General features: G+C 37.3%; 1 protein-coding gene and 3 long non-coding RNA genes across 4 annotated transcripts in view; 2 read left to right on the top strand and 2 right to left on the bottom strand.

Moving 5' to 3' along the window:
* The window catches only part of LOC132161174 (uncharacterized), a 410,674-nt gene that overhangs the window by 376,349 nt on the left and 6,744 nt on the right, over positions 1–27,581 (bottom strand). The window lies entirely within an intron of this gene.
* On the bottom strand, positions 9,971–10,688 carry LOC132160532 (uncharacterized). Its single transcript, XR_009438032.1, has 3 exons — positions 10,651–10,688; positions 10,405–10,488; positions 9,971–10,157 (listed from the first exon to the last, which is right to left on the bottom strand). It is a non-coding gene; the product is annotated as an uncharacterized LOC132160532 (long non-coding RNA).
* Positions 17,496–27,581, top strand: part of lepr (leptin receptor) — a 45,843-nt gene continuing 35,757 nt past the window's right edge. Inside the window, exon 1 of the mRNA XM_059571014.1 lies at positions 17,496–17,515. The gene's annotated coding sequence lies outside the window, so the exon portion shown is untranslated. The remainder of the gene's footprint in view (positions 17,516–27,581) is intronic.
* Positions 21,120–26,112, top strand: LOC132161170 (uncharacterized). Its single transcript, XR_009438104.1, has 4 exons — positions 21,120–21,338; positions 22,007–22,073; positions 22,638–22,754; positions 25,128–26,112. It is a non-coding gene; the product is annotated as an uncharacterized LOC132161170 (long non-coding RNA).

A 27,581-nucleotide genomic window follows, 5' to 3' on the forward strand; every position in this document is an offset into this window, starting at 1 on the left:
TGTGACCTTTTAAGTGATATTTGAAAGGTAAAAGCTTGGTTTGTGTTGAAAGTACAAGGGAGTTGACAGGATTATTCACCCCAAATTTAAAATGATGTCATCAATGACTCAATTAACATTTTACATTATATATATATATATAGTTAATATAAGTTTATATTTAATCAGTTATTTTAGTTCTTAAATCATTTTCAAAGATTTATTTTTTATATTGTTATCAGTTTTAGTTTTTCTTAATGACAATAACCCTGGTTGTTCCAAAACGGTATGACTTTCTTATGTGGAACATAAAAATAAATCTCTAAAATGTCTTTGTGTTTTTTACAATGGTCTCTAATGTTGATTGGTTATCAATTTTCTTCAAAATATCTTTTGTGTTCTGCAGAAGAAGAAAAAAACATACAGGTTAAGGAGAACATGATGGTGAGTAAATGATGACAGAATTTTTATTTTTGGGTGAACTGTAATCCTAACAATTGATTACAATTCTGTGACTGTATTATTTCATTCAAATACAATAACTGACTTTCAGAAGTTATGTACAAATTAAAAGTGCAATGCCTTTACTCTTAGAAGCCTGCCAAAAAGTTAATAGTGCAACACATCAGTGGTAAAGAATGTAATGAATGGCCTGACTAATCCTGTTGAGTCATCAGATGTCTCTTTATTGGCTGATTCATTCGGCTTGTCCTGCCTACATATGGAATGTGGGGGTTTTTGATTATCAGTTTTTGTTTGGGTGAAAGTAAGGTGCAGGATGAAACAGAAAAGGAAAAAAAAGATGATAATCAGAGAAGTTTGATGTGGAACATGCATGACTTTGCCGAGGAATCTGCTCAAAAAGCAAAACGCGCTGATCCAGAGAAAAAAGGCAATCAAGATTAAATCTTTGCTTGACCCTCTTTGATTTTGATTCTAAACACGGACTTCATCAGCGCTGTGGCAGACTGACCTTTAACCTTTGGGAATCCCCTCAGCTGTGATTAGAGGTAGTGCCCATAAGATGGCAGCACTACTGTGATCGTCTTCTTTCCACTTTAAACAACCCTTATGGAAGTAAAATAATGACTTATGTCTTTGAAACAAAAAAGCATGCTGAATAGCACTATCTGAAAAAATAATGCATTGAATTAACAGTACTTGCATTTTAATGCCTTGTATTTCCAGGGCTTGCATCTTTAGGTCCTGAAATTTAATATAGTTGTTCGTTTAAGCTGTGAATAATTCAATTAAAAATATTTCACACACTTTTTCATAATTAAAAAATCAATAATTCATATTCACGTTCCAGAATTCACTTCCAAAATATTAAATCGGTTAAAAAATACGATGTATAATATTCGACAGGCAAATTTCGGTCCATTTTATTTCACTTTCCAAATTCACTTCCACAAATTCAGTGGTTAAAATTCGGCAGATAATTCGCCCTTTCACATCCGGGAGCTGCAGGAATAGCAGTAGAGCACAGAGGCATGATCTCCATCTGCTGTCAGTCGCTCACCAGCAGGTGGTGCAAGCGGCTTCTGATGAAGACCAAAGTAACAGGTGGATTAATTAATACAGTTACAAAAACTGATCTGCATAGATTAAGCAAGCGCTAAGTAGTTTTGATTATCGGGGCATGTGGAAAAGCTGATTGTGCGTATGTTTATTTCAAAATCGTTGCTGTTACCAAGTAAGCAGCATTCAAAGGAGATTGTAATGGTGTTTTACCCAACGCTGAAGTACAGAACTAACATTACATCTAAGGAAGACATATATTGCTTTCGGTTGTTTAGTTTCCGTAACTTTGTGTCATGGCTTGTGCGTCGCTGTGCTGTAATACTGGGGATCCCCTCACGTCACACTCCAGGATTCCCCAATGATGAGTAACACTTCTCAATCAATTAATACTGTGATATAAGACCTCAGATCTCAGAATACATTTTATTGATGATTATGCAAACTATATAGACAGTTAAGCAGATGTAAAATATGAACGAACGCTCAAGGTTTCCCGCGGTTTCCCTCAGAAATCTGTTAAAGAAAAGAAAACACATTACGTGGCTCAGCGCACTAACAATGACAGTGATTAAAAGACAAAACTCAAATCTTACTGATGATGCAAACTATATACAGACAGATGAGGATATGAACGCAATTACGGAACAAGAAAAACTGCATGTTATATATATATATATATATAACATTAACGTCTTTTATTGCCTCAAGATATTAAATTATTAAATTCGGCATCTAATTAATACAATATATTACTGTATATTATGTACATTTAAGCAGATGAGCCTCACAAACCACAAAGTTTCACCAAATTTAACCTTTTTTTTTTTTTTTCGTAAAAAGAAAACCAAGCGCAGTAGTTTTATGTTTGATATTTGACTAAGATCCTTTAGGGACCGTCTGCAAATTTACCTCAAAACGAAACGTAGTACAATAATATATTCAAATTAATCAGTTTACAATAAATTAATAATTTACCCAAACTGAATAAATATATATGGCCAATAACTTATTTCTCTTTATATGGACACTACACAAATATTTTTTTAAGAAAAAATTACAATACTTAAAAAACTTTTTTTTAAATGGGGGTTTTCGTGTTCAAAATGTTGTATGTTACTAGTATGTTGCTAGTGACCAGACTGACTTGCTACAGTTGAAATTTTGCCAATATCTTCTTCACTGTATATACAGTATATAATAACTCATAAGAAATTACTTTAATTCACATAATTTTTATTTTATTTTATTATTTTATTATGTTCCAAAGGTTGTAGTACATTCCTAGTGACTAGACTGACATACTATAGGTAAATTTCTGCTAATACCTCCCTTGCTGTACATAAAGTACATCAATATTTTATAATACAACATTTGGAACATGAAAAATCCCTTTTGGGGTCTTACGGATTTTGTTTTGTTTTAAATAATTGTGAATGGCACATACACTATAAGGCAGATATTAGCAATTTACATGAAATACGTAACTAACAACATACTAGTACAACCTGTGAAACATGAAAAAAATCCCTTTGGGTAAATTTTTTTTTTTTTTTTTTTAAGAAATGTTTGTACTGTACGTAATGTAAGGGAGATATTGGCTAAATCTAACCTGTAGTAAGTCAGTCTTGTATCTAGCAATGTACTACAACTGTTGGAACATGAAACCCCTTTCCAGGGATCTTTAATATGTAAATAATTGTATACTGTAAATATATGAAGGGAGGTATTGGCAAAATCTCACCTGTAGAAAATCACTATGAGAAATACAAGATTAAGAATTTGACTGTGTTATTTAAAATTGTAATTAAAACACATTGGACCTTTTAACCCAGTCAGTGGAATTGTCAGGCGGTCCCTTGGGTGCGGTAGCACGTCAATAATTTCTTCAGTTTAAATTTTCTGAATTAATATACTGTGGCGAGTGGGGCGGGGCCGAGGGACGTGGGAACAAGGAGTGAGGCCGGCAGTGATTGGGCAAATCAGGGACACCTGCGACCCACCGCCGGTCTCGAGTCCCACGTAGGAGATGGAAGGATATAAAACTGGAGCGACGACAGTGAAGGACGAGAGAGGACCAGACCTGGGCTTTTAGTTGTGTTTTGGTTTTTATTTTGTGCGCACCAGTCGTCCGTGAGGGGCTGGTGCGCTGTGTGGCGAGTGGGGCGGGGCCGAGGGACGTGGGAACAAGGAGTGAGGCCGGCAGTGATTGGGCAAATCAGGGACACCTGCGACCCACCGCCGGTCTCGAGTCCCACGTCCCTCGGCCCCGCCCCACTCGCCACATATACCTAGATTGTTTTTAACAAATTTTTTTTATGTTAATATAAATTGGTTGCATATTGTTAAAACTAATCATGGTATTGATATCCTTGTGGGACTGTCGACTTTATAGATCAGTGGTAATGGAAATCAATTATAAAGAAAATGCAGCGCATTTGACCCCATTTGCTATCCTGTATATAGTTTGCATAATCATCAATAAAATGTATTCTGAGATCTGAGGTCTTATATCACAGTATTAATTGATTGAGAAGTGTTACTCATCATTGGGGAATCCTGGAGTGTGACGTGAGGGGATCCCCAGTATTACAGCACAGCGACGCACAAGCCATGACATAAAGTTACGGAAACTAAACAACCGAAAGCAATATATGTCTTCCTTAGATGTAATGTTAGTTCTGTACTTCAGCGTTGGGTAAAACACCATTACAATCTCCTTTGAATGCTTACTTGGTAACAGCAACGATTTTGAAATAAACATACGCACAATCAGCTTTTCCACATGCCCCGATAATCAAAACTTCTACTTAGCGCTTGCTTAATCTCTGCAGATCAGTTTTTGTAACTGTATTACTTAATCCACCTGTTACTTTGGTCTTCATCAGAAGCCGCTTGCACCACCTGCTGGTGAGCGACTGACAGCAGATGGAGATCATGCCTCTGTGCTCTACTGCTATTCCTGCAGCTCCCGGATGTGAAAGGGCGAATAATCTGCCGAATTTTAACCACTGAATTTGTGGAAGTGAATATGGAAAGTGAAATAAAATGGACTGAAATTTGCCTGTCGAATATTATACATCGTATTTTTTAACCAATTTAATATTTTGGAAGTGAATTCTGGAACGTGAATATGAATTATTGATTTTTTAATTATGAAAAAGTGTGTGAAATATTTTGAATTGAAATATTCACAGCTTAAATGAACAACTATATAAAATTTCAGGACCTAACAATGCAAGCACTGGAAATTCAAGGCATTAAAATGCAAGTACTGTTAATTATTTTTATCATTATGATAAAAAATTTTTATGACTATTATCATTATTTTTCAGTTAGTGCTATTCAGCATGCTTTTTTGTTTCAAAGACATAAGTCATTATTTTACTTCCATAAACCCTTATTTACCCAGAATCCTTTAACACTCTATGCAACATTGTCATTTATAAATGAAACCAAGATAATTGCATTAAAAACAATAATTTTCAACCAGTACACCATTCTAATGTATTTGCCATGTTCATGATATTTTTGGTTACAAGAAAGTGATGGAAATATTAGCACGTTTAGTCGCATGGAACCAGGGTGAGTTTATTTTAAATAGAATAGAATAGAATAGAAAAGAAAATGTGTACACCCCAATGTTCTTTTTAAAGCTTTCCCTGTCATTTTTAATGGCATTTTATAAAAACAAAAAAATCAAAGACCAAAATCTATATGCACCATACATAAATGATGGTCCTTGAATTTGGAACAATCGAAAGACAAAATTAAATGTTAATGTTTTTAATGCACTAAGTGCATTACATGTCTTAAAACACTGAGACATTGTTTCACTACTTTACAAACTGCATTTACAATGTATTTAAATGTGTGCATTCACTGTAAAAGATGTTGCACTGTTAAAGGGTTACTCCACCCAAAAATGAACATTTTGTCATTAATCACTTACCCCCATGTCACTGCAAAGCCCATAAAAGCTTTGTTCGTCTTCGGAACACAATTTAAGATATTTTGGAAGAAAACCAGGAGGATTGTGACTGTCCCTTAGACTGCCAAGTACTGTAAGTTACATTTTCAAGGTTCAGAAAAGTATGAAAGGCATCATCAGAATAATTCATCTGCCATCAGTAGTTCAACCTTAACATTATGACGAGACGAGAATACTGTTTGAACGTGAATAAAAAATAAATTTAAAAAAGACTTTATTCAACAATTCCTTTGTCAGCAGGCGCCTCTGTGTTTCTCCACATCACTCAAACTGCCTACAATGCCTTCTGTGTAAGCCACGCCAAAAGGAAGCATTTACGGGTTCAACATCATGCTGGTAAGTGAGTAATGAAAAAATTTTCATTTTGAGGTGGAGTCTCTCTTTAACTTAATAAAATTACATTCATCTTATTTGTTTATGCTCTGTTGGCAATACTCAGTTTGATTGAGTTCTTATTACTTTCTGCTATGTATCCGTTAGTTAAAGCATTGCAGTTAAGTCATTTCAAAGTGTGATAAAGTTGAAAATACGCCTTTTGGATTTACTTTTGCATGTTGGGTTTTTTGTGATAAAGACCAACTGAATGTACATTATGTCAAACACTGACTGAATATTTACAAAATATACGAGAGTGGGATGGGATTGGGACATGTGAGTTAGCCGGTTTGTGTTAATGGCTCTCATATCATTTCAGGTACTGCTTAGAGCATGATCCAGCAGAAGTGGCAGCATGGTACTATTTAATGGACAATATTTATGCTGCTCAAGGGCACCTCAGTCGTGGTATTGCCGGCCCAAGACTCGAAGCCACAACCTTTGGGGTTTGGAGTCAAACTCTCTAACCATTAGGCCACGACTTCCCCGAAAATAATAACAATAGATAAATAATTATAAATAATAACAATAGCAATATCAAATACACCTGATGTACTTGTTACATTGTAAAAAGAATGGCATCTACAATAATATCAGTCTGTCTCATTCTTATTCCAAGGTCACCATAGCCGCCCAGACACAGACTGTATCCAGATTAGCACCTACAGCCCTGAAGATTTTTTCTTCATTCTTTTCGATGGAGTTTTGGTTCTTTGCCACTGTCACCTTTGGCTTAGTAATACCTATTTTTGGGGAATAATATCATCTTGATTGCACAGATAGTGAACTGAGAAGACATTACTGAATCACCAATGAACAAACTTTATTTAAAAAATTGACTATTATTTTCCACTTTTTAGAGATACTTTACAGCAGAACTGAATTTTGTTTGCATTTTCAACACTATTTTCCTGTTGGAACGATGTAAAGTTGCTTTGACACAATCTGTATTGTATGAAGTGCTATATATTAGTAAGGGTGAGTTGATTTCACAATTCTTCATAGAAATGTTTTTGTGCAGTCTGTTTTAAACAATTATGTATTTTTTAGAATTGTATTAGTAGTCTACATTTTTAAACTTTAAAGAAATTGATAAAATAAGATCAAATTACACATATTAAGTTGTAGTTGCTTAATTTGTTCAAAGCATTGGGTTTCTTCAATTGAACTAAGTAAACAGAACTCAGATTAATTTAATAGTTTTAAATTAAGTAGATTCATACTTTTAAGTTTGAATTTAAAATTTCAATTTAATAAATTTAAGTTAGTCCAACTTAAAAAGGGTACACATTTTAACACAAATAACACTACACATTTTTCAAACTATTATTTGTCAGTGTAACTCAGAATTTTCAGGTTTCAGGTTTTCAAGTTTATTAACTTAATTTTAATTGACTTCAGTAAAGTCAGCTAATTTCTTTTTACAGTGTTTAAATTGGATTTTAGTTTTAGACAATTTACCAAAAATTATTTCAGTTGCCTTAAAACACTACAACCTAAAATTGTCAAAGGCCAAAAGGTATTATTTAAAAAAAACTAATTTTAGAAATTATATTAGTCTTAAATATACTTGAAATATAAAGTAATTTTATTTTTTCCATCTGATTTTAGTTAGTTCTATAGCGTATTAAACCAAGCAAACCCTGTTAGTGTAGGGTATTGAGTTTGTTTGTGTGACATAAAAGCACTTTATGTAAAGCACACTTGGGTGTTATGGGTATACCAGTGCAGCATAATGAAGTGCATTAATACAGTCTTTATTACATCAATTGTTACAGTCAGTGTTTTTTTGTCTTGTAAATCCAGACAGATTATAACAAGGTTTTTTTTTTATTTCACAGATATCATCTAGACCCAGATAATAATGTTGAATGAAATGGGTCATTATGTTAAGAAGTGGAGTCATTCCTCCAGTGAGGGTACATAACAAAGAAGCTCTTGTGTAAGCACTGGTCCTGAAAACAGGGGAACTCTGAGTCATTTTCATGTAAGTGACTGCAATGGGGTGAAACATCTTCTCTATTCACAATGAACACTTCACATCTCCACTTTGTTAATCTTTATAGAGCACACCTGTCCTTTGGTCTTCTCAGTACTTGTAATCTGCTCTATTCTGGTAAGATTTGACCAACCCTATCCCCTATAACCTATAAAAATGTATTTTATTGACTATATTTATCATTATCTTTCCATGTAAATATCTTCTCAGGCATTTTTAAAGGCATGACAAAAAATAATCATCATACTGGGTTCCCATTGCTCTTAAAGGTATAGTAAAACACAATTTGCTTATCCTTAAGTTGTTCCAAACTTGCATGCAGTTTTGTTAGACTCAGTCTCAGTGGAATTCACTCTGTGATCAGCATGAACTCATCAAAATCTAATTCTGTGTTTCCTCCGAAAAAAATAATTATTTTTATCCTTTTAGATCTTTTCTGTATTGTCTGATTTTTTTGTGTGTGTGTATAGGGTCAGTAAGGCCATTTGATTCTGATTTGAGTCTGTTAGTGTGATGGAGTTTGCACTATTCAAAACTGAAGTTGTCAGTTTCATTACAATGCACCTGCACTGTAATGCACCTGTTTTATCAAAAATGGCATGTGCTTCATATGCATGGATATTCATATAGAGATCTGAAGCTGTGCATAGACAGGAATATGTACTGTAAATGTAATGGTCTGTTCTCTTTTATATCCTTTTGTTGGGCCCTCTCAGTTCATTCACGTCAGTGGGCTGCGTGGATGAAGATTTAACAAGGCCAAAGATGAGTCAGGCCAGAAAACTTTATAAGAGACTGTAAAATAAAATGTGCTTAGTGCAAAATGGAAAATTAGTTTGCGATCCAAGAGAAACATAAGTACAGCACAACAGCTGTCAGGGTGGCAAACAGTGGCCTTCATTTTGACATTTTCTTAAATAAATATTGTAAAAAGTTCTGAAAATCTTATGAAGATTCAATTGCTGTCCTCCAGGAAAATATCCTGATTTTGAGCCAAGGCTGAGGGTTTGATTACAGCAGAGTCGACTGATGGAAATCTCTAGAAATGGAGGCCAGCAGGCTGACCACTACCACATGCTTGACTGTAAATCACATCGATGAATTGGTCTAATAAATGAATTATTCTTGGGGTTAAATTCCAGCAGCTTGAGAATTTGGACCAGTGTGAATGTTTAGAATATATATAGTAATTTTTAGCAATAAAAGGCCATCTATTATGCCTCTTTTTACAAGATGTAATATAAGTTTCATGTGTCCTCAGAATGTGTCTATGAAGTTTCAGCTCAAAATACCCCTTCATCATTTATTATATAATTTTGAAAATGCCTATTTTGAGTGGAAGTGGAAACACTGTTTTTGTGCATGTATCTTTAAATGCAAATGAGCTGCTGCTCCCCATCCTCTTTTCTAGAATAGGGCAGTGCCATTACAGCTGGTATCTCAGGCCAAAAACATCTGTTTGTTTTTGAATATCATGTCTATCATGCTGAAATCATACTATTAGTTTAAACGTCTGATATAATGTATTCTGAGTGCACAAATCCGAAGTACACACCCAGAAAGCGGTTGTCACACAGCATGTGAGTGCTAAACTAAGTTCTCTTTAATGTTTTACTGTGCCTCAACTGTCAAATGCACTCGAGTTTATGTGAAAAACACAAGTTGGTTATGTCGGTGAAGGTAAACAGCTGGAAAAGAAATCACATGTAGTAAAATTATAGATGCATATATTGACATTATTATTTACATAATTATTAAATATTTACAGTGAAAACATGTTCACCAATTTAATGTACAAGTAATCTGCTCAAAAAGGTATGTATTGTATACAAGGTATGCAAGTAATGTATCTGCCTGAAAGTCGACAGGCTATATTATAGGAAGACTATATGTTAACATTGCCATATTTTAGTTTGGGAGTGTGAAAATGGATAGTTGGGTTTTCATAATCACGTTTATTGTCTTCTGTTACAGAGGAAAAGGACACATTCAAATTGTAAGCATTCCAAGAAAGAAGAAACAAATGAGCAGTGACAAAACATTGATCAGGGCGTAAATCTATCTCAGTGTTCTAAACCATTTCATGTTTGTGATGCTTCATTCACACATTAGACCTTTTTTTCTGTTTCAATTCTTTAAAAAAAAAAACGGGTATTTCAGATTAGAGACACCAAGTATTTTATTGTTTCATTAATTATCAAAGAACAGTAACAGTAGCAAAGTACAAAGGTGTAGGTCCTTCTTTCAATTGATGCTTTGCTGTTTATGTGGAAATCGATGACGTGCACAATCCTGTTGAGAAAGCAGAAAAAATAGGTTTAGAAAATGATAAGGGAAAAAGACATATCACTTTTATTGTTATACATGCAGGAGTCTACAAACTTAAAAGTGTGACACTTGTCACATATTAAAGTGTGTACTGAAATATAATACAAAGAATTTAAAACAGAAGAGCGAGTGGCTCATTTATTTTTATTTTTTAAATATATTATTATTATTAATATTATTTATGTAAAAATGAGAGACAGGAGACACTAACCTTTACAGGTGTGCTCTTTAGGTACTGGGCTTTTCTCACACATCGTTTCTTAAGTGGAGGAGGCTGAAGCACATCTCCATCATCCTGTTGAAAAAACAGACATGTAATGCACATGCAGGTTTAATAAGAGCTTTTAGACATAGTCTTAAGACATAACTCTACATATATTAAAGTATAATATAAAATATTTAAAATAAAGGTTTTTTAACAAATCTGAAAATCAAATAACAGATAGGAGAGATTTACGGAGTCTCCAGTGGTCCATGGGCACAGCCTCTTCAGATGCTGAGAACTTGGAAAGGCTGTGCAGTTCTCCATACATTGTTTTTTCAGTGGAGGAAGCTGAACCATGCCTACATTGTCCTGTTGAAAGAATAAACATCATAATGTAATGCACAGGCAGGTTGAGAGCTTCTTAGACAAAATCTAAAGGCATATAATTTTTATCGAATAATGAAACAATAGGTTTAAAATATATATATTATATTAAACATAACGAAACCGGAAAGTTAAAGTAAGTGATAAATGGACTTACTGAAGCTTCATTGGTCCATGGAGTTGACCTTTTCCGAGGTGACCCCGGTGGGGGTGTGGTAAGTCTGTGTGCTCCCTTGTGGGACCTGATGGGTCTAGCTGATCCCCCATGGGAACTGGCTGGAACAGTAGACACAGCTGCTCCCTCAGAGGAAGCAGCAGGCACAGGTACTTCCTCTTGCAATGCAGAAAGCACAGGTGCTCCCTCAGGGGATGTGGGGGGTACAGGTACTTCCCTGGGGGATGCACAGGACATAGGTGCTCCCTCAGTGGACCTGGCCGGTACAGGTGCTTCCACAGGAGATTCAGCAGGCACAGGGGCTCCCTTGGAGGACATGTTCAAAAGAGGTGCTTCCTCCTCAGGAGACCCAGCGGGTACAGATGCTCTATCAGGGTAATGGGCTAGATGAGTTTCTCCCTCAGGGGAGGTGTTGAGTAAAGGTGCCTCCTTGTGGTATACAGCAGGCACAGATGCATTCAGAGGTGACCTGGCTGGAACAGGTGCTTCCTCCAAGGACGCTGCAGGCACATGTGCTCCCTTAGAGGATCTGGCTGGAAGAGGTGCTCCCTCAGGGGAGGTGGTGAGTACAGGTCCTTCCTCAGGGTATGCAGCAAGCACAGATGACTTCAGAGGTGACCTGGCTGGAAGAGGTGCTCCCTCAGGGGACACACCAGGCATAGGTGTATCCTCAGGAGTCCTGGTCAGATCAGGTGCATCCTCAGGGTATGCAACAGACAGAGGTTGCTCAGGGGATGCAGTGGGAACAGGTGTCCTGGAAGATGTAGGTCGTCCCATGGGTTGCCTTAGGGGCAAAGGCGTTAAAATGATATTCCTTGTCACATACTGCCTCATGTTTTCAGGGACCCTCACTTTTCTGCACAGTGCGGGCCTGGCAGGAACTGGTGATCCCTGCTGGGACCTATTGGCAGCAGTTGCTTCTTGCAAGGTTCTGGCCAGAACAGGTGCTTCCTCAGGGGAAGCAACAGGCACAGGTGCTTGCACAGAGGATGCTGCGGGTATAGAACGTCCCATGGCTTGCCTTATAGGCAAAGATGTTAAGATGGATTTCCTTGTAAGATACTGCCTCATATTTTCAGGGTCCCTCAGTTTTTGCCTCTGTGGTGGCCTAGCTGGCACAGTTGCTTCCTGTTGGGACCCGTCAGGAACAGTTGCTCCTTGCAGGTTCCTGGAAAGCACAGACACTTCCCACTGAGACTCATCTGGATCAGCTGGTCCTTTTGGGGTCCTAGAAGACACAGGCACTTCCTGTTGGGATCCGTTGGGAACAACTGGTCTTTTTAGGATCCTGGAAGACAGAGGCACTTCCTGTTGGGACCCGTTGGGAACAACTGGTCTTTTTAGGATCCTGGAAGGCACAGGCAGTTCCTGATTGGAGCTGATAGGAACAGGTGCTGCTTCCAAGGATGCTGCAGGCACATGCACTCCCTTAGAGGATCTGGCTTGAAGAGGTGCTCCCTCAGGGTATGCAGCAAGCACAGATGACTTCAGAGGTAAACTGGCTGGAAGAGGTGCTCCCTCAGAGGACCTGGCTGGAAGAGGTGCTCCCTTAGGAGACACACCAGGCATAGGTGTATCCTCAGGAGTCCTGGCCAGATCAGGTGCATCCTCAGGGTATGCAACAGACAGAGGTTGCTCAGGGGATGCAGTGGGAATAGGTGCCCTGGAAGATGTAGGCTGTCCCATGGGTTGCCTTAGGGGCAAAGGTGTTAAAATGATAGTCCTTGTCACATACTGCCTCATGTTTTCAGGGACCTTTACTTTTCTGCTCAGTGAGGGCCTGGCAGGAACTGGTGCCTCCTGTTGGGACCCATTGGCAGCAGTTGCTCCTTGCAGGGTTCTGGCCAGAACAGGTGCTTTCTCAGGGGACGCAACAGGCACAGGTGCTTGCAAAGGGGATGCTGCGGGTATAGGTCGTCCCATGGGTTGCCTTATAGGCAAAGATGTTAAAATGGATTTCCTTGTCAGATACTGACTCATATTTTCAGAGACCCAAAGATTCTGCCTCAGTGGCGGCCTAGCTGGCACAGGTGCTTCCTGTTGGGACCCGTCAGGAACAGTTGCTCCTTGCAGGTTCCTGGAAAGCACAGACACTTCCCACTGAGACTCGTCCAGATCAGCTGGGGTCCTGGAAGACACAGGCACGTCCTGTTGGGACCTTTTGGGAAGAACTGGTCCTTTTAGGTTCCTGGAAGGCACAGGCAGTTCCTGATTGGAGCTGACAGGAACAGGTGCTGATTGTGGGGCCTCTACTTCCTGGTCTGTAGGGAGGTCCCCAAACTCACCCTTCTCACATGAGGAGCGTAAGTGGTCTTCAACCTCCATTACTGCCCACCACCGCCCTGCAAGGAGGGCTGTGATGAGCTCCTCATGCTCATCAAAGTGGATGAAGGTTTCTGTTTTTTGGATAATCATCTTTGATGGAAGTAAGACAAGTTAACCAAAAAATTTCAGACGTTTTTGAAACAATTAACTGTATTTGTGAAACACTGTAAGAGAAAGAGAGAGAAGAGGTGAACAAATAAAAGCAGGTAAAAAATTTTAAGGCTGTGCTATGCCCATTGGTGGAAAAAAAATGTTCACAGCAACACAGAAGATTATAAATATACTAAGGATAGTGTACAGATAGACAGTTATAGGTTTACAGAATAGACCTCGACTATTAAAAAGTTGTGATAGGGCAGATTTTTATAATTCATCATTAATTATCTCTACTATTTTAAGGTACCGGAGGATATCATCTGTTCATGGGAGCATAATTAATAATTTATCAGCCTCTCCGACAACTCCTCACGGACCACCACTATGCTTATTTATTTTCAATTTCATTGTACAGTACATATTTAAACAATATATATTGAGACAATAATATGGTCTCAATGTATACAATAATATCCCCTGCTAAAAATATTGCAAATACTTATTAGATGAAAAATCCCCAAATCCAAGGTAAAGAGTGTACTCACAATCTCTCGCCAACTCGCTACAAATTCCAATCTCGCTTGCAGTCAAATTTACGCTCATCGAACATTCTAAAGAATGTTGCGTCATAATGGTTAAGAATCTGGTGTTCTGAGGGATGTGTCCTAGGCAGTTTTAATCGATTTAAACTTAATACACCGCTCAGTTTAAGTTGATAAGAAACCAGCGCATATTAACATTTGCATACATAAAAGTCTGACTCTATCCATTTTTCTGCAAGTTACAACGCTTTGCCAATAGATGGCGACAAATGACCGTCTTTACCAATGAGTCGTTTGAATCCTTTAGCAGATTTTTAAAAAACCAAATCATTACATTATATCCTTCCCGTCAGATTATCCTACCAGGGTTTACAGCACATGCGCACATCAATGAAAAACATTTAATGTTATCTGCATTACTGTAAGTGTAGGTTAAGGGTTGATGTAGGTGTAGACTTTAATAAAATACACCATAGCCTAATAGGTGTAAAGAAAATATTTATTGTTGGTTTCCTGTAGCTATAGCCAGTGTTGGGGGTAATGCATTACAAGTAACGCGAGTTACGTAATCAGATTACTTTTTTCAAGTAACTAGTAAAGTAACGCATTACTTTTTAATTTACAAGAAAATATCTGAGTTAATTTTTCAAAAAAGTAACGCCAGTTACTTTGTATTCCCATTTTTTGACTGACAAGCCTCCTGTTCCCATATTGGGAGAAATCGGAAGTATGGAGGCGTTGTGTGCGCTGTGTGAACATGATGTTACTGTAGTTCTAGACTAAATGTGAATGTGCATTAATTCATCCCACTCACAAAAAAACAAAAAACAAAACAGATTTAGTATTCATCAAAATTAATCAAAACAGTGAAATGCAAACTCAGAATATGATGCAAACCTGCAATAACTAAATATATTAAATAACACAAATGTATCTATTCCCATTTTATTAACAGTGTCTTTGCTGCTGACCTTTAATGATCCAGTTCAACCATACTAATAATTAAAAAATTATTTAGATAAACTAACAATTGTGCTTCATTGTTTTTTTTTTATTGCTGAAGAGTGTTGAACCTTCTTCTCCTGTGTTCTACTGTACAGACGTGAATTTACTTTTCCTTCAGCCTGAGGTTTATTCATTACACTTTTTGGTGTGAAAGGGCTTTTACATTTGCTATAAATAGAACTTCTTATATTAAAAACAATAAAGCCCTGCTCCTATTTAAATAAATAACGTAAAAGTAACACAAAAGTAATGTAACACATTACTTTCCATAAAAAGTAACTAAGTAACGTATTTAGTTACTTTTTTAGGGAGTAAAGCAATATTGTAAGGCATTACTTTTAAAAGTAACTTTCCCCAACACTGGCTATATCCCTTCTAGCTACAACCACGTATTATAACACATAATTACTGTATTTGCATTACTGTAAGGGTTGGTTTAGGGTTATGGTAGGTGTAGAGGTTAATAAACCATAACTTACAGTAGCATTTTTCGTAGTCTAATTGTATACTACCCACTGTTTTAATGGGATGTAGCAATATCTGACAGGGTAGGACAACAGACAGAACACCGGTTTATCAAAAACACTAATCGTTTAAGAGCAAAACACGACTATTGTGAGTAAATGTTGCCTAGTCTAAACTATATCAGACTATTTGTTTATTGAACTATACAGTAGGCCTATAACACAGTCGTCACATTCTTTGCAGGCTATGTTAATACTGAAAGCCCATGTCATTTTGTTTATATAAAAGCACACACGTGGGGCTACCGAAGTCACCTGGGAAAATACATTTTGCAACTGAAGAACTCGACGTAAACTGGAGGTTAAATTTGGTGTTTTTATTTGATCAATGTTTCTTTTATATTTTAACCTGTCAGAAACCGTTTTATATCTACTTTGCCTTTCATAAGTCATCACACGTCACGGTATGGCATAAATCATAGAAAATGTATAAATATAGCTGATTTAAACTGAATAATGCATAGCATAACCACAGAATATTTTCAAATTATTGAGAACAGACAATATGAGTCAGAGTTTTTGTTTTGAATCATAACTACCATGCAAACAGAACTGTTGGTTCATTATGTGAGATTACATGACGACGACATTTACCCAGACACACTAGAGTCAGACATGCTTTATGGAAGTTATCAGTGCCTTGAAGTGTGATTTCAGTTGTTGATCAATGCACCACCTTGCGAACTCAATGTTGGCACTGTGACATTTCCTGTAGCTTCGCTGTATCTAACTAGAATTTTAATAGTTCTTTTTATTCATCTCATATGTTCTGAATGAAAAAAATGTTCCTCCAAGATTACTCAAGGTTGGAACAGAAACATTGTACATGTGGCAGAGAATACTTAAGCTAGATCAGACTGGAAAGTGTACATCATAAGTCCGAAGCTGTAATAATAGCAGGAGTAGTCCTGAAGTATATTTTAAGTATGTGTGTGTGCATAGACCAGATATGTTACAAATTAATTCTTTTTTTTAAATTAAGTCTTTGCAGTTAATTTAAAATCATAAAAAATGCAGAGTAATTACTGCTACTGCTTGCTATTTCATGTCAATTACCCATGTCTTCTCACTATTTTCCCAACGTTCATATAAAAGCTGATATTGAACACTCTTAAATATGTTCCAGGAAAACTAAAAATAGCCAGTTCTCCATCCTCCTTTACTGTTAATCAGTATACATATTGCAGCTGCTGCTGTGGAAACTATAATAGTAGAAATAATAAATACTTTGGGGGAAGTTTATGGGAAATGTTTCATTGGAGCCAGAATAACAGGTGTAAGGATTTCACACAGTAGCTTTGATGGGACCCTTTATTCAGTCCGTCAAGAATAGAAATCTTTCAAATTAAAGATCACCAGATAGCTGTGAACAGCTGTGAACTGAAATGCTGTGATGTATTGCAAAAGAGATTGTGATAAATTTTTATTCAGGTAATGCAATGCAATGTTTACCACAAGACAAAAACAATGATTAGGACCTGAATCTTGACTATGCAAAACATTTATAAAGTAAAATCAATATTCCCAATAAGCCTCATACTGAATTTAAATGCCATATTTCATTGCATGATGTTTACTGGGAATATTTACTTAAAAACATTTTCTAGCAGGAAAGTTGTATATTGGATCCACTGATTTGCTGACGTTGAGGAGCCATGCTGGCACAGTATGTTACATAGTCATCTGTGAAAGCAGAGCTGTCTTCATCTTTAGTGTCAAGTTGACTTAGGAGATCATCCTGAAAATGCAAGCACATACAGATATTTTTAGTAAACTATCTATCACTTTAGTGCAGTATTTAGTACAACACAGTATTTGTTGCCTGGAAAATTCAGAACAAGTCTTTTGGCCAAATCACAGACACACACTCACACACACTAATAGTTGATTGGTGTGTATTTCTGGAACTCTCTCTCAAAATAGCTCCATGTTTGCCTAGAGACCCATGGGAAAGAAGAGATGGGATCTACAAATTCACTGGAACAAAACTAAGCTGTCTAACTTTACACAAACATTGAATGATAGTTGCACGTTTCAAGAGCACAGGCCACATACAAAATAAACAGGTAAGCTTCTCAACTTTTTGTCAAATCAGTGGCATTTTCTACTTGATTTTTGCTTATTCTTGAGTTATCATTTATATACTGGTTGCTCTAGACTGTAACTGCTGCACAAAGTAAAGTTTTGAAGCCTATAAAAGTAGGATTCCTTAAGATACTACGTAAAAGATTACATCTGGTGATACCAGGGGGAAAATTCATTTGAGGATTTCATTTAAGTTGGTTTTGGCTGACAGATGCAACATGTGTGGACATGACTACTCTATCTATCCATTCCTTGGTCCCTGGTCTCAGTTCCTCAATAAAAAGGATTCACGAGCCAGACTGAGTTAAACCGAAACCTAGCTTCAGGTGTTATGTTACTCATTTCATGCACTAGGAGAACTGAGGATTGTTTGGTGTCCTATAAAGACAGAAAGAGAGTCAATGAGTTCATCTTATCAGATCATCATATAGTCTTTGAAGTGTTATGGGCAGACTGTTCAGAATTGCATCCAGTTTAGAAACAAGTAAAAACACACTGTGTTGTCAACACTTACATGAGGACTGCTCTTTTAAATCTGATGATGGCCCAGTATATTACTTAGTTGTGTAAGGGTCAGTTTTGTGCTGATTTTGAACCTAACCTAACCTAACCCTGCACCTAATCCTAATAATCTGGCAGGGATTTTCGGCACAGCAGTTCACAAAATATATATATTTTTTTTGTATTTTATTGCACTGCTTTTTAGTAGTTTTTCAGTGTAAACCAAGCGTGCCGCACAAGTCCTGAAAAGTGAAGCCAAAACGTCTCGATCGCCCCCTGGTGAGTGGTCCTAGTATAGGTCATAAACCCCGCCTCCCCATGTTATTCAATGGGACGCGAGACCAACTAAACAATTAAATTACCCTTCAAATATCTTTTTTCCGAAGCTGTTTTTTGTCATGTACTGTAGTTTGTATCACGCTAATGTAAATTCAAGTGTTCGTTTTTAAAATAAGTTGTTTTTTAGATAGTTATTTAATGCTCTAAAAACGGTAGTGTGACGTCGTGATTGACAGCTGTGATTGACAGCTCTCTGAGCCGGAGGAGGCACTGAAGCGTCAACAGGCTTTTTTCATGATCTTCGGAGGACTGAGGAGATTGTATTTACCTTATTTTAATGAGATTGGAGTGGAACGGAGCAGACAGAGTTCACAGGAGCAGGACTCCACTTCCAAAACAGTGCAGATTACAGTATGTGCATTCTGCGAGGGAGAGTGAGGGCGGGGCACAGGGGCGGGGCCGTTGATTTCGCGGCTTTAAGGCTTTACTTCCTGCTTGCTACTGCACATAGCTACTGCGCAGAACTGGTCCCTAGATCGCTATCTGCGCAGGCGCAAGTCCAAGATGTCAGCGCCATATCGGGACACTGACGGCTTCAGTTTTGACCAATGGAAGAGAGCGAAGGCGAGTCGTCCATCTTTTTTTACAGTCTATGGTGTAAACGTGCCAGACAGACATCTTTGACCGGATACTATAGTGCTGTGTCTAATGGACCGAGGAAGTCTTGCTGATGTTACCCCTCTCTTCCGGGTCCCTGCCACCACACTTCGCAATCATTCCAAGTGGGCCTCGAACCCAGGTCTCTGGCATGGGAGGCGGACGTACTAACAAGGAGGCTTAATGGCTACAGCCACCAGCATCTGTCACTAGTGCGTCTCTTGAGATCAGGGAGTGAGGTTTACCTGCACAGCACTACTCGCTGGCCTCCGTTACACTGATTAAGAAGCTAGAACACACCAGCACTCCAAACACTTCACAGTCTAAAAAATGCTGGGTTAAACACAACCCAACTTAGGTTATTTGGCAACCCAGCGCTGTGACACAAGACATGCTGAGTTATTTTGACCCAGTTGGTTAGGTTAAATGTTTTTACCAAACATGTTGGGTTGTTATTTAAGTCAACTTTTGTTAAAAACGTATTATATACTGCTATTTTAAAATGGACTGAAAATTAACCACACACACATAATTACTAGAGGCAAGAGTAATAATCAATTGATGAACATTTATTATTAAAGGGGTCATATGATGCTTTTTAAAAGATCATTATTTTGTGTACAGTCGTGGCCATAAGTTTTGAGAATTACATAAATATTGGAAATTGGAAAAGTTGCTGCTTAAGTTTTTATAATAGCAATTTGCATATACTCCAGAATGTTATGAAGAGTGATCAGATGAATTGCATAGTCCTTCTTTGCCATGAAAATTAATTTAATCCCAAAAAAACCTTTCCACTGCATTTCATTGCTGTTATTAAAGGACCTGCTGAGATCATTTCAGCAATCGTCTTGTTAACTCAGGTGAGAATGTTGACGAGCACAAGGCTGGAGATCATTATGTCAGGCTGATTGGGTAAGAATGGCAGACTTGACATGTTAAAAGGAGGGTGATGCTTGAAATCATTGTTCTTGCATTGTTAACCATGGTGACCTGCAAAGAAACGCGTGCAGCCATCATTGCATTGCATAAAAATGGCTTCACAGGCAAGGATATTGTGGCTACTAAGATTGCACCTAAATCAACAATTTATAGGATCATCAAGAACTTCAAGGAAAGAGGTTCAATTCTTGTAAAGAAGGCTTCAGGGCGTCCAAGAAAGTCCAGCAAGCGCCAGGATCGTCTCCTAAAGAGGATTCAGCTGTGGGATCGGAGTGCCACCAGTGCAGAGCTTGCTCAGGAATGGCAGCAGGCAGGTGTGAGCGCATCTGCACGCACAGTGAGGCCAAGACTTTTGGAAGAAGGTGTCAAGAAGGGCAGCAAAGAAGCCACTTCTCTCCAAAAAAAACATCAGGGACAGATTGATCTTCTGCAGAAAGTATAGTGAATGGACTGCTGAGGACTGGGGCAAAGTCATATTCTCCGATGAAGCCCCTTTCCGATTGTTTGGGGCATCTGGAAAAAGGCTTGTCCAGAGAAGAAAAGGTGAGCGCTACCATCAGTCCTGTGTCATGCCAACAGTAAAGCATCCTGACACCATTCATGTGTCGGGTTGCTTCTCATCCAAGGGAGTGGGCTCACTCACAATTCTGCCCAAAAACACAGCCATGAATAAAGAATGGTACCAAAACACCCTCCAACAGCAACTTCTTCCAACAATCCGACAACAGTTTGGTGAAGAACAATGAATTTTCCAGCACGATGGAGCACCGTGCCATAAGGCAAAAGTGATAACTAAGTGGCTCGGGGACCAGAATGTTGAAATTTTGGGTCCATGGCCTGGAAACTCCCCAGATCTTAATCGCATTGAGAACTTGTGGTCAATCCTCAAGAGGCGGGTGTACAAACAAAAACCCACTAATTCTGACCAACTCTGATTTGCAGAGGTCCTGAAAAAGAAGGGCCAACACTGCAAATACTGACTCTTTGCATAAATGTCATGTAATTGTAGATAAAAGCCTTTGAAACATATGAAGTGCTTGTAATTATATTTCAGTACATCACAGAAACTACTGAAACAAAGATCTAAAAGCAGTTTAGCAGCAAACTTTTTAAAAACTAATATTTATGTAATTATCAAAACTTTTGGCCACGACTGTACACTCTAAAAACGGCTGGGTTATTTTTTAACCCAAAACGCTGGGCTGAGTCTGTTGGGTCATTTTGGTGGGGTAATTTATTTCTTTTTTAACACTTTTGGGTAGTTTCAATTTACCGGGTGTTGGGTTAAACCTGCTGGGCTGCGTCGCTGGGTTGTTTCAGGCCAGCGCTGGGTTATTTAACGCGCCTTGAAGATGTTTAAATCGCTCCCCAACTGTCATTTTGGAAGAACAACGGGGCAAAGCCACGGCTTTCAACTGTTTTAAGGTAAGTTTATTTAATGTTTTCTTTAATAATTATTTTAAATTGGCAGAATTATAACTTTTTTTTGTGGCAACAATACTGTTAAACTTCTACAGGCCAACATTATTTACGTTAAATGAAGAACAGTTTAACGTTAAGTTACCTCAAACGGCCAACCTACGTTATGTTACTCGCATAATCGTGTTAAGGTATCTGAGACGACAGATTAATACAGTTTTATTAAGGTTCAGACAGTGACGGATGGCTGAAATATGCGAATATCTGTGAAAATAGAGGAAAAAGTCGTTTCTCTTCTGACACTGAAAAGTGAATTTAACATTTAAGTGAGTCAAATGGGTTCAAATCATAGACTGTATAAAAACGGTTCAAATAAGTGATTACGACTCTCTGCTCTAATGTAAACGCCTGGATTTGTCCATATCGACATGTAAAATCATAAAAATTACGTACAATATAGTCGGACCGCAGGTCTAAAAGAAGCGACGATCCGGCTCAAATAAACCGGTTCATTAATTTTCGAACAAAGTGATTCCCGGAAAAGAATCAACGTCTCAGGGCATTTCAAAGTGGCGCACGCACAGTGAGTGACGTAGCCGCGTTAGTGAGGTGATTTGATGCTTTTGTGGTTTATAAAGTCTTTTACATACAAGTTAGAAGTCAAAATGTGTCAGAAAAGCACATGGATACATTTGTGAGAGGAAAAACTCGTCGAGTGCAGTCTTATTGAGGCGTCTAACGGTAAGTTCATGTAACGTTAACCCTCACGTAACTTAAAGGCACATATATTTTTATTTCTTGCTATAGTTAAAGCTCACTTCAGAATGTACATAATTTATGAGTGTAAACATCATATACCCATTTTCCAGATCGTGTTTTTGACTTGTCCTTATCACTTTGGTACACCTATAAGTGTTTATATATGGACTGTTTTAAAGCTGCGGAGTAGCCCAGTACCTGCGTGACTTGTCATAGAAATGTCAGTGTGCGCGCATGTAGTGTGATCTCCCTTATCTGTGCCAGTGACTGTTCATGTGTATAGCTAGCCCAGCATATTAACCTAAAACTGTGATTTATAAATGACTGGAACATCCCATTGATTAGACAGTTTGAAAGCACACCTTTCAGCCAATCACTATAGCATATTCCGCTTCTGTAGGCCAACTCATAGGTGAATTTAACAAAAAATCATGATGGACTCAATTTCATGATGAACTTCACACAGTTAATTGAACTGAATCACTGTTATTAACAGTTAACAAATTAAAACAATTTGTATTTTTTTTTTTTTACTTTATATTATAGGTTGGAACAAACATGTAATTCCTTAACCGAGCAGAGTCCACAAAACCCCATCCAATTGTTGTGGCGATTTAAAAATGCCAGCAGATCTCTCAGGCATTGATCACAATCAATGGACAGGTAAGGATATTCTGGACAATTTTCAAAAGGAATTGCAAATTGTATATTTAATTGCATTTTTCCACATGTGGACGCATACATTGTGACATAGTCCAGACTCCAAACGCAATTGAAAAGCATTTGAATTTCAGATGCGTTACACAGAAAGCTGTCAATTTGTGTCAAGGGTGGGACTATACTATGGGGCGTGTTTGTATTGGGAGATATTCTGTAGTTTTTACCCCAAATCTCTCACTGTTTGCACTCTGATGCACGTCAGCAAACAACATTGCAGTTCTACTCTTGTTTACCTATTTGCATCTTACCCTATATTTTATTCCTCAGGTGAAAAGCATTTGGTTAATGGTGAATATTGACTAATAGTACCATGTGGCTCTAACTGTTAGCAGGGGATAGTAGCTGCATTTGGGGTAAAAATGACAGAATTATTTATTGTGTAAGGTGCCAAGAATATAGGGAGATCCGGGTTTCACTGTCTGTTCTTTAACACGCATCTCTCGGAGTGGCAGCTGCTTTTAGTAGTGCCTTAACCTCCATTGTTCAAAGCATTTGGCACAATTGTCTTTGAGTGACGTCACCTCCCAACAGGGACGTACACAGACATTTTGAGGGGCAGGGGCTCAAGTGAAATAAAGGGCACTTCTCATAATTAGGTTTTTTTTTTTTTTTAAACAAAAAAGTATATATATATTAACGCAACTCTGACTTCCTTTTAAAAAAAATAATTAAAAAAGTTAATTAATTTAATCTTCCTCAAACTCACGCAATTGTTTCATTTTCAAAAGATGTCTACAAAATAATCAGTTAACAGAAACCATGGTCTCCTTAGTATTCACTAGGTTTATAGAGCAGCAAAGGAAACCATTCCACAATGTGCATGTTTTGAAAACATTTTCTATGCTACTAGTTTCAAGTATATATGAAGAGTTCAGATGCAAAAGCCTCTAAGTGCCATCTGAAATTTTCTTATGAGCTTTTTTTTTCAAGCTCGTATTTAAGTTCAGTAATTTAACTTAAATGACAATTAATAGGTAATTTTCATTGCCAGTAATGTGAAATAAGTGAACATAAACATACAAGCTTGATAAAAATGATCATTATTGAAGGAAATTTCAGATGGCACTTCATATTTAGAATAACCTAAATAACTGCATCAAACAGAGGGGCGTGTTTTACTAATAATTTGTTTATTTTTGCACAAGGCACTAGATCGTTTTAATTATTTTGGTGTTATCAGAATACATAACACTTTAAAATTAAACTTACCAAAATAATTGAGTAAAAATTCAATAAAAGCCAATGTCATGTATGTATTTGTGGTGGTATGGAATACTATTTTATAAAGGTTTCGAGGAAATAAAAAAAGTTAAATTACTTAAATAGTTAATTTATAAATATTGTTATTTTTAAAGTTTAATGTTAACTTATTTCTACTCAGTTTTATTTATTAATGTACCAGATGCAGTTACTCAGATTTACTACATTTTTTATAGTGTATCCTCCATCTGTTTGCATCTGTAGATTTCTTCTAAATTCACCAATTTAGATTTCTAAATTTCAGGGGGAAAGACTCTTGATGTAAGTCAATAACTGGGGACGTTCTGTATGCAAATTAGGCGTCAACTAGTTAAAATGCGCACATTTGCATCTAATTGACAGGGTAAATGCAGGTAAATAGGATAAACAAAATAACTAAAGCATATCACCTGGTGGTGATATATGCTTATTTTATTAACTTATTTTATTATATGGCTTGGTTGAATTCCAATGTAGAATGCGGTCTGTTATAACCAACAGACCGCTGTGCGGAGTATAACAGACCGTTCCCATGAAAAACAGAGCGTTGCTATGGACTCACAGGATTCTAACCGTAGAGACTGAGCGGACTATTTTCTTTAGCGGAAGTAATACAATCGGGTTTAACAATCGGGGGAGAGGGAGAGGGGGCGCTTCAGAACTCCTGACCTGATATTTAGATACTATATTTCAATAAATATATTTGTTTGACAGGGAAGCTGTGTGCAAACAGAAATATATATTATTTTGTCAAAAAAAAAAAAAAGCATCCCAGAAAAAAGGGCACTTTCTCTCCAGGAATAAAAAGGGCAGGTGTTCAAGCCCCCTTTCATGTCTATGTGTGCACGTGCCTGCCTCCCAATACAAAGACTCCATAGTATGGTCCCACCTCTGACAAAAATTGACAGCTTTTAATGTGAGGCATTGGAAATTCAGATGCTAAAGTTTGCGTTTGCTTTTTGGCAGGTAACATGTGCGACACAGTGAAAAAACAGACATGGTAATTAATAACACATCATGTGCTTGTTTTTATGATGAATCTTTGCTAACATTAGTCTGTTACTTTCTTACTCCGAGGTCACCGTAGCCACCCGTATCCAGTATGTATCCAGATCAGAGGGTCACTGCAGACACCCGTATCCAGTACGTATCCAAACCAGATGGAGATCAGCATTTAGAAAGGACTTCTACATCCCTGAAAGACAGCGGAGACCAGGACAACTAGAGCCCCAGATACAGATCACCTGTAAAGACCTTGTCTCAGACGACCACCAGGACAAGACCACATGAAACAGATGATTCTTCTGCACAATCTGACTTTGCTGCAGCCTGGAATTGAACTGCTGGTTTCGTCTGGTCAGAGGAGAACTGGCCCCCAACTGAACCTGGTGTCTCCCAAGGTTTTTTTCTCCATTCTGTCAGCGATGGAGTTTTGGTTCCTTGGTTTTCCTTAGTTGGGGACAATTAATATCAAGCAATACCATCGACTTGATTGCACAGAGGGACGGACAATACATCACTGAATCAATGATGAACTGACTTTAACTGAAAACTGAGTGTTTACTTTTGTCCCTTTGCATTATTACACACTATTTTCCTATTTAATACTGTAAAGCTGCTATGATGCAGTATTTGTTCAATATGACAGGCTTATTACTCATAATACATGGAAATACAGCTGCAATACAGCTGCAAACGGACTTTGCTTTTCCATTTGAAATTTGGCAGTCACTGTGCATTCATGAAAACTGAAACAGTAATTTTTGTTTAGTGTTTTTGAAACTTTTGAAAGATTTGCAATTGTGTTTGGATTTTCACAATTTGTCACATGTGGAAAACGCAATTGAAAATATAATTTGCAGTTCCTTTTAAAAATTGCTCGTCCGTAGACAGGCTCTATAGCAGAGTACACTGCTCTCAGGTGTAGATCTTTGCTTCAAAGCTTAAGTGTTTGACAATAGTTCACCTAAAAATGAAAATTGTCATTAATTATACACCCTGGTCTGAAAGCTCTCGAATTTCATTGAAAATATCTTAACTTGTGTTCTGAAGATGAACGAAGGTCTTAGTAACGTGAGGTTGAGTAATACAGTAAATGACAGAATTTTCATTTTTGGGTGAACTATATGTTGAACCACCCTAAGCAGTGCACATCTACCTCATAGGATACCTCTTTATATACTTGATATAAATTTAGGACATCTTTAAATTATTTTACATTTAAATTTAAAAAATGTTAATTGTCAATGTCATTTCACTGTGTATTTAAAGGGTTAGTTCACCCAGATAGCAAAATTATGTAATTAATAACTTACCCTCATGTTGTTCCAAACCCGTAAGACCCGTAAGTTCTCTCTTCACAGCAGTTCAGTCAGTGTACTGTTTGAGTACATGGCATGCATTACTCCTGGATATTGGTTTGTTTGAACTCAGAGGGAGTTTCAGCCACATTAAAAAAGTTAACAGCTTAAGGCATTTGTGGATTAATACGTATTAGAAATGCGAACCGTTTAAAACGATTCAGTTTGATTTGGTGAACTGAATGATTCGTTCGCGAACCGGATATCCAGACTGCTTTGTTTTGAACTCTCTCACACAACAGACACGGAAGAGAAGACAATGCTGAATAAAGTCGTCGTTTTTGCTATTTTTGGACCAAAATGTATTTTCGATGCTTCAAAAAATTCTAACTGACCCTCTGATGTCACATGGACTACTTTGATGATGTTTTTCTTACCTTTCTGGACATGGACAGTATACCGTACACACAGTTTCAATGGAGGGACTGAGAGCTCTCGGACTAAATCTAAAATATCTTAAACTGTGTTCCAAAGATAAACGGAGGTCTTACGGGTTTGAAACAACCTGAGGGTAAGTTATTAATTACATAATTTTGCTATCTGGGTGAACTAATCCTTTAAATAGCTAAACATGTCAAAATGTAAAAGTTAAATAGCTAGACACAGGTCATTCAGAAATAATTTATTGCAACTGTATTTCTGTGATTTTTTAAACATTTTTTATTTGCATTTGCTGGAAACAAAGAAAAGGGAAAATTGCATGTTGTTTGTCATTGGAACAAATTTGTGAATGTCAGATGGCATTAAAATTATTTTTTAATAGTCTAAATAACCTGTATTCTTCATTATTTATTAACCCATGATTGCTTTGTTAAGCAAAAGTGAAATTATGAGAATAACCCAGCAAGAATAACCCAGAACCATAAAAATGCAAACACACAAATGGTAAAAATGACTCTGTCTTGGGTATTCTCAATAACCCAGCATGCTGGGTTAAAATGTGTAAACCAGCATGCTGGGTTACTTTAACCCAGCACGTGTTCTGTCCAATATTTACCCAGCGCTGGGTTGCCAATTGGGTTATTTTTAACCCAGCCATTTTTAGAGTGTATTTGGTGTAACAGAATATGTTGACATGCTTTAATGTTCAAAAACACATTATTTTTCCAATACTGTACATTATTTTAGGTCATCAATGGCCCGCCTCTCTCAAACGCATCATTTTCTACAA

This window comes from Carassius carassius, chromosome 17 (assembly GCF_963082965.1).
Source record: "Carassius carassius chromosome 17, fCarCar2.1, whole genome shotgun sequence".
In the NCBI taxonomy this organism is placed as follows: domain Eukaryota; kingdom Metazoa; phylum Chordata; class Actinopteri; order Cypriniformes; family Cyprinidae; genus Carassius; species Carassius carassius.